Here is a 10968-nt window from a genome sequence, read left to right as displayed (position 1 = left end):
CTAATAAACTTTTCAAAGTCATCTATAACAAATCAGAACAATTACTATGGCAATGCAGTTTAAAACAAAACTGTCTATATGCATTATTTACAAAAAAAGCCATAACAAATAATGAATAATATCAAAGATGGAACCTCACTTCTAAAAGCAGCATGTTTAAGCCTAATATTTACAAAATATGGAAAGAAAACTCAGATATTCAAACTCTGGAAAACACATAATTTGCCTATATTAAACACATATATTTAGGATCTGCAAAACAGAGAGGGAAATAAAAATATAGAAATGAGAAGAGAAAAAATAATTTTAATGTTTTTGCCTAGCTTTCAGACTTAGATTTATTGCCATTTGGATATGCTGAAATGCTTGCAAACTTTTAAATAGTTTAATGTTGGCTTTGCAAAGGACAGTCCAATTATATACTTTTAAATCTCACCTGTTTTTACTAATATAAAATCTTAGGATAATAGTTATTGTTCTGCATTCTTGTAAATGTTTATTGTTTTACTTATTCACTGTCGGACCTTGGCTATATATTATACATACTCTTTGTCAAATGCCTTAGTGACACTTTTTTTATTTTTGTATTCCTAAGTGTGTTGTTTACTTGTCATGTTTGCCTGGGTCAGGCTGAAATGGTCCCTCAGCCATTTTACTTACCCATAGAACAAAGTATAAATAAATAAACTTGTTTATTGCTATTGTCTTAATAGCTGTATATTATTTTATTTAAATTAGTATCGTAACAGTTTTTGCTTCTTTCATATATTGGCATTTATTTTATTTAGTATATTCTTTAGCTCGTTTTCCTAACTTTTGTTTAAATTTCATGTGCCTGATAAAGTGCTTTATTAAGAAGCACAATAATAAAAGTTGCATTGAAATGAAATTGTGCTTAACTTACAAGTACAGTTATATCGAGAAGATGTGATAAGACTGGTAAATATTTTCTGTTATCTATTCTAGAGGGGTGTTTTTTTTTACATACTGATGTCTTACTATGTGTTGATGAATGCAAAAATAAATAATATTACAGAACTTGTTTGCAGTATCCTGAGCAGATTTATCTGGATGACCGAGTACAGTATCCAGTCTATTTTATAAATATATTATTTACTGCTTCATAATTTCCTTTGGTAAAGTTTATGAAAAATTACTTTATTATGACTGGGTTCAATTTTACTCTTTGGTAGAAGAAGGTATCTTCATCTGTTTTCATTACAAAAAGGTACATAAAAGTGTTTATAAGGAGCCAAATGAAGGTAAGTTTTTTGAGTATGATATGTAAGTTTTTTTTATTATGATATGTAAGATATTGACACTTGTAGATATGTGTCTGTGGTATTGTCATAAGTTGAAAAGATGATAGATCAATGCATGCTTGCTATTATTTATCAGTAGTAATGCTGTCAGAACAATACATGCTACTATACATAAGCAGTAATGCTGTCAGGCTAAATACTAATGCTGTCAGTCCAGTGTTTGTTATTGTTTACTAGTAATGCTATCAGATCAGTACATGGCTACTGTTTAGGAGTAATGTAATGCATGTTACTGTTTATGAGAAGCAATATTGTCAGACCAGTGCATGTTACCATTTATCGATAACAATGCAGTCGCAAAGATACTTTAGACCTTCATCAGTGATGTATGCTGTATGTAGAGAGATGGTACAAAAACATGAAAAGTTACCTGCAGGAAATAGCTCACCTGTTAGATGCTGTGTTGCTTATCAGTGCACTAATGTGTGCCATACTGATAGTATAATACATGCTGCAGTGTGACAGAACACAGCTGTAAAAAGATTCTTCACCCATTGTAACTGGCACCATTGTATGTCAGAACGGTGATCTCCTTGTTACCATAATAAGAATACAGCTGTGAAGGTGATCTCTGCCCAGTACTACTGGTATGGTGCAATACATTATGTTATGAGGAAGAGCACAGTTGTAAAGAGATTCATTGCCATGTGTGAGTGGAACCATCATATGTCAGAATACCATGTCCCTTGGTACCACAATGGAGAACACATCTTTGAAAGTGATTCCCTGCCCAATATTACCAATAATGTCATATGTCAGCATGGTGCAGTACATGCTAACATTAGAGATAACACATGCATGAAAGTGATTATCTAGCCATTATTACCAATATCTTTCTGTGTCAGAATTATGACAAAATATTATGTGCTATTATTTGGCAGTGACACAGGTGACTATGTACACCCCTAGTAATTAATGCACTGACATGAGCTAAATTATGCTAGAACAGCTGCCAAAATCATGACTGACAAAATGAACAATGTGACCCTTTCTTTGTAGTTTGTCATGGCTGCCATAGCTGTCATTTCCAGATCTATAACAAGTTGTTTTCTGCACCCAAGAAGACATGTTATATTACTTATAAAAAATCATCTTCCAATCCAGACATAACTATTTCTGCTACTTCATTTAATGTAGGATCATTATCAAGCAGAAATGTTGAGAACAATAACAATCTTTGCTATGTACTTTGTTTTAGCAATTCAGTTTTCAGTACTGAAGCAAACATACCTTATAAGCCAGGCATGGAATGTAAGTAAAAAACGAAGGAAGACTTAATGGGTCAGCCCCTCTTCAGATGCATACTTTACATACATCTTATGCTGCACATGCTGTGCAAGGGAACATATTTTTATGTTGCCTTGTATACAGATTTGCAGGTTATAGAGGAGTTTACAGTGGTTGAAATGAAACATTAAATAAGGAGCCTACAGTGGTTGAAATAAAATGTTTAATAAGTATAACATGATTCCTTAATATAACATTTGAAAAGCACTTAAATTTATATATTGAATGAACAATGTTGCCACTGTTGTCTGACTAGTTAGAGACCACAAGAAACAGTCCAGGCACACAAAATGCCCTTTAGACTGACTACATGGTAGAGTTAAAAACCTCTAAGAAATCCTCAGTAATGGACTTGCAAAGACAAATGAGGCTATTAAGATATATAAAATACTTAAATTAATTGCTGTATGAACCATAAGAAGCCTTGCATGTAATCATATAATGAAGGCCGTGCCCAACTTAATAAGCAGTCCTCAGAGCAGTGGGGAATGTTGTCATTTTGTGACATTTCTGCCACTAGCCATGCAGGCATGCATTCAGTATCACATGACATGGCAAGCATCCAGGTCAGTCTGTGTAATGCACTGTGAAAGTCTAGGCTCAGAATAATAAACACAAAGACTGTCATCTTTATGTCAGTAGGCCCAACATGAAGTTTCAAATGGATAGGTATAATGATGGAAAACCACATTGGACTGCACTTGGTGTAGAGTCAGCTTCCTATATTTAGTATTTTGTTGCTCTTATATAGGAAAAATTTAGATGTCTAAGCTTGAATTTCGTGGTTTTGCATGGTCTACGTATGATGTACTACTAAAAGACAGCTGTGCTGTCATCCTTGCAGTAATAACTGGGGCCAGTAGATGGCAATCTTGGCTCATGCTACAAAGTTCATTATATTTCCTCCACTGTAATAACTTAGTTTTTCGTAATTGATGTTTCCTACCATCAAAGGTCTTTACAGTAATTCAGACATTGTCTTCACTCTGCTAACAGTAGCTTTGCCATACTCTTACATCTTGGTTGCAAATATCTATATCTATATTAACACACACACACACACACACACACACACACACACACACACATATATATATATATATATATATATATATATATATATATCTAAAGATAAAACCTGCAAAGTCTCACTGTGTATGTGTGTGTGTGTGTGTGTGTGTGTGTGTGTGTGTGTGAATGTTTGCGTCCGGGTGTATATATGTCTGTGTGTATTTTTCTGTTTTGTTTGTACAGTACAGAAAGAACTACATTGCTTATGGAAGGATTTTTGATGTACATGCTGTTAAAAAGAATAGAGTGACCCTGAGATGGATACCTTTGGGCAGGCATATTCACAAGCTTTCAGCTGTTCTTCTAAGCATATGGTGTTATTAAAGGGTAATGAAAGCTGTGAAGAATTGTTTCTAATCATGATGTGACAGTTTGACAGCTGAACTTTTTAACCTGTATGATTATGCAAAGTTTGGACTAATATAGGATAGAATGCATGCTAATTGTCAGAGCAAATTCATCACATTAATGCCACATGGAGGTTTTGCAGGTAACATCATTTGTTTAATAAGGTTGCTACCTTTTCAGAAGTGAAGCATTTCTTTCAAAAACATAAGATTCTACAGGACAGTTCGTGACTGCAACTGGTGCAAAAGGATTGTTTTCACTTTATTACCAAAATAACTTTTTTTGTAAAATTTATTCCTGATGTTTTGCATCGTACGTCTCAACTGTCCAGATTTTCCAGAATGCCCAGATTCTTGCCTCATATTTCTGGTCTGTTCCTCATAAAATTTGAGGTTTTCTGGAAAATCACTGAGGACTGAAGTCATTAAGTAATAACACACATTTGAGTTTCAGACTTTATATCTTTCAGAAAATGCATTGTAATACAAAACGTCCTTCTATCAGCTTTCTTAGTTTATAAGAACAATATTTAACATCTGTCCCTATTTTAGGGCTGTTGTCCCTCCATTATTTTAAGCTTTGCCTAGATTTCTTGAGCTAAGTGATTGAGAGGCATGTTTCACATAATACATTAGATATTTGAAGCATAGTATTATATTTTTGACAAAATTTGAGGCATGTTACAAAATATTTCTTTTCAAAAAATGTGAGGATATTTGCCTTATTTTTTCCCTAGCTGCCCATATAATGAATGTCTTTCAAAAACGGAGACAAGTCATATCCCTACTGTTTAACTAGACTTCCACTTTGGCTCTGAAAGAGTGATTCTTACTTCACAATTCACTGACTGTTACAATGTTTGGAGGAACTCTTTCAGTGAACTATTATGAATCTAATGAACAAGCAACAGTTTTGTCTCTGATTCTCTGTGATATTGTTTTTCACGTGAATTAGAAATCTCAAGGAGACAAGAAGAGTTCCATTTACTGACAGCGGCTGGTAAGAAGCACAGGACCTGTGATATGTGCATGCATCATACCTAGTTATTCCAGAGATTATGAGATAATTATTAGCAAATAACACGCATACAGACATACACACAGAAACACACACACATATATATGTATGTGCACACACGTTTTATATATATATATATATATATATATATATATATATATACAGACATACACACACACATATATACTTGCATGCACATTATATATATGTCCTGTGATGGAAGCTTCTGCATTTTTACACTAATAATTTTAAATAGGGTTACACTGTTGTTAACTTACTGATTTAGGAATGTATTTTAAAATAATTCTAAGGAGAAACGAACTAGTTTCCTGTTAGAAAGAAAGCATACAATTGTGGCGTCTGTGCATTCCTGTTTATTTGTATTTTATTATTATTTTTTTGTGGAAAACTTATGCACATTTACTAAAATGGACATTCAAGAGTGGAAGGCCATTTGTACAGGTTCATTTTTCTGTTATTGTGACTTAGAACATAAACATACTCTGTCTGCTCATCATTAAATAAATGTGATTTAACTGCTTTATTAATGGGATATTGAAGTTATATATTTCTGATGCCATGGACATGCTTCCTAAAAGGCAGAAGACAGAGACCTGTGAACATTAGCACACACTGTCATGATTCTCATATATCGCACATTTTTTTATCTGAAATTGCAATACAGTTGCTGGGCTGACATGTAATTTCTTATCAACGTTTTAGTGTGCTGTTTTCTGTTCAGGAATTGTAATTTCCTCACAGATGAAGTTCAGCTTGATCAGTATGTATATGAAACTGCTAGCAGATTGTGTGTATGTATTTGCATATGTGTGTCTGAATCTCTGTATGTGTGTGATCCAACCTATTTCCGGATACCATTTCTGCCAAAACAGAAATGATCAAACAGAACTTATTAAATGTTGCTGAAAATGGCAGTTTGTCATATTTTATGTGAACCCCATGGCTGCCACAGCTCTAACAATATATCTGAAACTGCTTTAGTAAATGGAAACCATATGGCTTGAATTTCTTTTTTTTCACTTGAATGAATGAAACATCATTCAAAATGAAACTTGAAAACACTTTTTGGAGTGGGGTAATAACTTTGCGGTTAGAACTTTTTGGTGATGAGAGAATCATCATTTTTCTACCAGCAGCAACTTCATTCAGAGTTTAACTTAAATAATGGTAAGAAGAACTTAACAAAGAATGTGCCCTCAGTTTAGAAGAAAACAATCTAAGGGAAGAGTTGCTTGATTTAATAGAGATGGATAGACAAATTAAGATAGATGAAAGAAATAAATTACAGAAAGTCAATAAGACCCAGAATGTTAGAAGTCTGATAAAACAGATGAGGACGGTAATCAAGACTATTAACAGAATTTTATAGGATATAACAGAAGTAAATAGCACATATTATTGTGCAGTTAAATTAATAAAAGTCTTACTACAAAAACACAGAACAATAAGTGAAATGAAGGGAACAAACTAGATGCCATCATGGAAGCATCAAATCGAGAAAAACTAAAAAGCAATTAAGACAAGAAGTGTCACTGTTATAACAGTATAGAAGAGGGAACAGATCAAGAAAACTAATTAGAAAGAAAGATGTAATAAAAGCAATGTGCAGAATTGGAATAGACCAGGATCTATCATACACTATTGCAAATAATAAACTGAAGATATCAGCACAGGCAAAAAAAAAAAAAAAAAAAAAAAATAGAAGGTATGCAGATAGATATAAAGGAAAAGTCCAAAATAAGCAATTCACTGATGATCCCAAAAACGTTTTATAGAGAACTGAGAAGCAAAGCAAAAGGACCAAAAATTCTAAAAGAAATAGACACATTTTGGAGAAATATATATGAAAACCAATGTGGAACATAACAAAGATGTTGAATGGACAGACACAGTAAAAGAAAGAATAAGAAGTTCAAATGTACAGGATATGAAATGGGATGAAGAAATGGACAGAGAAATTGAAACAAAATTAAGAAAAGCTCCTAACTGGAAAACCCCAAGCCCAGATGCACTACCTAACCTTTGGCTAAAAGTATTATCATCTTTACATGAAGATTTAGCTCTAAGTAAGAAGTATTTATATGAGACCAACCTGGTTAGCAACAGGAAAAACAATACTCCTTAAGAGTGGACCTGCAAGCTATCCTAAAAACTATAGACCGATAACTTGCCTTCTGAGAATGTATAAACTATATACTGGAATTGATGTCAACAGAGTTTACAGTCATTTAGAAGAAAACCTAATCAGGGTAATAGAACAAAAGGGTAACAAAAGAAAGTCACATGGAACAAAAGATCATTTGTTGTTAAATAATGAAGAATTGTAAAAATAGGAAGAATCTAAGTATGGCATGGACAGATTACAATTCATGGATGGAGTGCTTACAAACATACCTCTTAACCTCTTACTACAGGAAATATGGACAAAGACAAAAATAATGGAGGGACAAAAGGCCCAGAAATAAGAACAAATTTTAAATATTGCAGTTATAAACCATCATTTTCTCCTGCTGAACTGCTTACAGCTAACGTTAAAATCAATGACCACACCACCATCACAGTAGCATCCATTTATATTCCTCCAGGAGACACCATTCCTCTGCTTGAAAATATTCTTTCATACTTTTCTCAACACATCCCAAATGAAACTATCCTCCTTGGAGATGTCAACATTAACTGGTTAACTCTCAGTAATCCAAACTCTAATACTCATATTAATTTATATGGCTTTACACAGCTAATCTCCCAACCTACTCATACAAACAACTCTCACACATCTAGTACTCTTATTGACTGGGTACTTGTATCTAATCCTTCCAAATATTATAACCCCGAAACCCTACCAAACACCCTGAGCAATCACTCCCCTATAAAAGTGCTTAGGTTCACTCCCCACTTCTCAAAACCTCCTAGATTTATCACTTGTCACAAACTCTCTGACTTCCATCCAGAAACCTTTAATGCCCTCCTCTCTAAAGCAAACTGGAAATTCCTTACCCAACTCCCACTAGAAGAAGCAGTCCTAGCTTTCAACTTCACCTTCCTTAGCATCTTAGACTCACTTGCTCCCCCTCACAAAGTCTGAATTAAGTCCACCATATCTTCGTGGCTTTCAAAAGCCACTCGTACCCTTATGATAATTAGAGACAAATTATGGAAAAAATGGTCACAAACTAAGCTCCCATACCTAACCAAGACCTACTACAAATCTACAAACCCAAGACTAAATTTGGACAGAACATGTACAGCTATCACCCCACTATTGGCAGGAATAGGCTTCCACTAGAAATCAGGACCCTTACACATCCTAAACAATTTAAGACAGCCACCAAAGAGCACTTTAAAAGTCACTGGTCCTGCCACTGCACTCTCCCTCCTTAACATCCCCTACTTCTCATACCTTAATCTACTTTCTGCCCTTAACTCACTCTTCTCACTAGCTCTCTCTAATCTTCCTTGACTACTCTTTCTACTGTCTTCTAAAATCTATTTAGCAAATTGCCTCAGAGAAACATTCTATTCTAATTGTCTTGCCTTCATGCAACTACATCATGATAAAACTGGGTTTTTGAACCACTTGTCCCAAAAACTGTATTCATCTTAATGACATATTTCTTTTTATGCATCTTGAAGTAGTTTTGCTATACTCCTGATTATTGACACTGTATAAAATTGTATTGCTACTTAATGCCTTGTAATAATCCTGTAACATTGCTGTTTAATGCTAATTTATAATGAAAATTGTATAATATGTTGGAGCTTTTCTCCCTGGGGCTCTGCTGGTCTTTTATCTTGCCCTTACCAATTAAGCAGTCTGCTTAACAGATTAGGTCATGGTTACAATCTGGCTCCCAGACAACAACAAAGTGTAGAGATATCTCATTTTCTTTTTGTGAACGATTTAAAACTGTATTGCTCATCAGATGAGGAGCTGAAAGCACAACTGTAAGTGGTCACACTTTTCTCAGATGATATAAGAATGTCTTTTGGTATTGATAAATGTGCAAAAACAACATTTAAAGCAGGAAAGCTGCAACACCAAGAAAATTTCAGTCTAGGGCAGGAATGTAATATAAAGGAACTTGAGCAGGAGGGAATGTATAAATATCTGGGAATCAATGAAGGATTAACAATAAAACAAACAAATGTGAACAAAACTCAGTAAGGAATATTTTAGAAGATTAGAATTTTATTTTATTTATTTATTTTATTTTATTTTACATTTGTTAACCGGGCTAGTCTAGCTGGATGTATTTCCATTTTCAGTAGAGGCCCTGGGAGAAAAGCTCCGATATTAGCACACAGAATATACAAACCATATATGCACAGTGTAAAAAAGATAAAAGATATGAACGTAATAATAAAGAGAAGTATTACACTAAACAGTGTCAGACAGTATAAGACAAGTCGATATACAGTATAATACATAGATAAATAACAGTACAACAGGTTGTTTTAGGAATACTATTTACAGCACTGGCCTTACAGGGATATGCAGCAGAGTTTAGGAAGAAAAGTGAGAAAGGGAGACGAGAGGCACTGAATCAAAGGATTAATCAGGGTTACTGCAGGGGCATAACCAATGGATCTTCAGGTGCTTTTTGAAGTTTTGTTTAAAGAGAGGCAGAGCGGGAAGTAAGGTTAGTTCTGTAGGTAAAAGGTTCCAGTTTTTACCTACAGTGTTAGAGAACAAGGAATCCCCTGCTGTGTTGTTGGACTTTGTTATGGTGGCTAGAAGTTTGCTAGAGGAGCGTAGTGAATTTAGGTTTTTGTAGGGGATGATGAGATTAGAGAGTATAGGAGTGATGTTAGGTTGGTAAAATAGCTTGTGGGCAATGGTGAGTTGAGTAAATAACAGATGATTTTGTAGTTCTAGCCTGCCTAGTTGCAGTAGATTCAGACAGTGGTGGGTTCTAAAGGGATTGCCAGTAGCAAATCGGGCAATGCTATTGTAGGAATTGGTTAGTTTGATAGGGTTATTTTTTTTTTAGGTTAGTGTAAATGGGCGAGGCATATAGAAGAGTTGAAATTAAGTGAGAGTGAGCAATTTTGGTTCTGGCTGATGGAGTTAAGAAGGGTTTAATTCTGTATAAGGAGCCAATTTTTTTGTTTACAGTTTTTATAGTGTTGTTTATATGGCTATCAAAGTTAAGGTTATTATCAATTGTAATTCCTAACAGTTTAGTGGTAGAGACTGGGGGTATGAGGGTACCGTTGTTGGAACTGATTGAGAAGTCTACTGGGGAGGACTTACTGGCAGGTACAAAGAGTAGGAGCTTAGTTTTTTTGGCATTTAGAAGGAGGCAATGCTTCAAGAACCAAGTCTCAATTATGTTGAATACCTTCTGAGTTGAAGAATGTAGTTCTGAGGGGGACTTAGCTGAACATATGATTGTCAAATTGTCTGCATATTGTATACAGGTGGCTTGAGGAATTGCTACATGCAGGTCATTGATGAATAGTGAGAAAAGGAGAGGTCCTAGAATAGAGCCCTGAGGGACTCCAAGGGTGACTGGCAGGAGGGATGATAGATTCTGATCCCAAAGAACTGCCTGTCGCCTATTGCTGAGGTAGGACTTGAACCACTGGATAGCCAAAGTATCAAGGGAAAGGGATTCTAGACTGTTAATAAGAAGGGTGTGGTTAACCATGTCAGAAGCTTTTGAGAGATCAATAAAGAGTGCAGATGAGAGGATATTATTGTTGCGATTTCTATTGATGGAATCTGTGAAGAATAAGAGGGTGGTAGTGGTACTATGAAATGGCCTAAAGCCATGTTGGCAGTTAGCTAGAATGTTATGTTGCGTTAAGTGGTCTAATAGCTGATGGTGAATACTTTTCTCCATAATTTTTGCTAGGGGTGATAAAAGGGCTATAGGCCGATAGTTAGAATAATCTTTGG

This window comes from Protopterus annectens, chromosome 2.part2 (genome assembly GCF_019279795.1).
Source record: "Protopterus annectens isolate FY-2018-M chromosome 2.part2, PAN1.0, whole genome shotgun sequence".
In the NCBI taxonomy this organism is placed as follows: Eukaryota; Metazoa; Chordata; order Ceratodontiformes; family Protopteridae; genus Protopterus; species Protopterus annectens.
The sequence above is the reverse complement of the archived record's forward strand: the minus strand, read 5'-3'. Positions refer to the sequence as shown.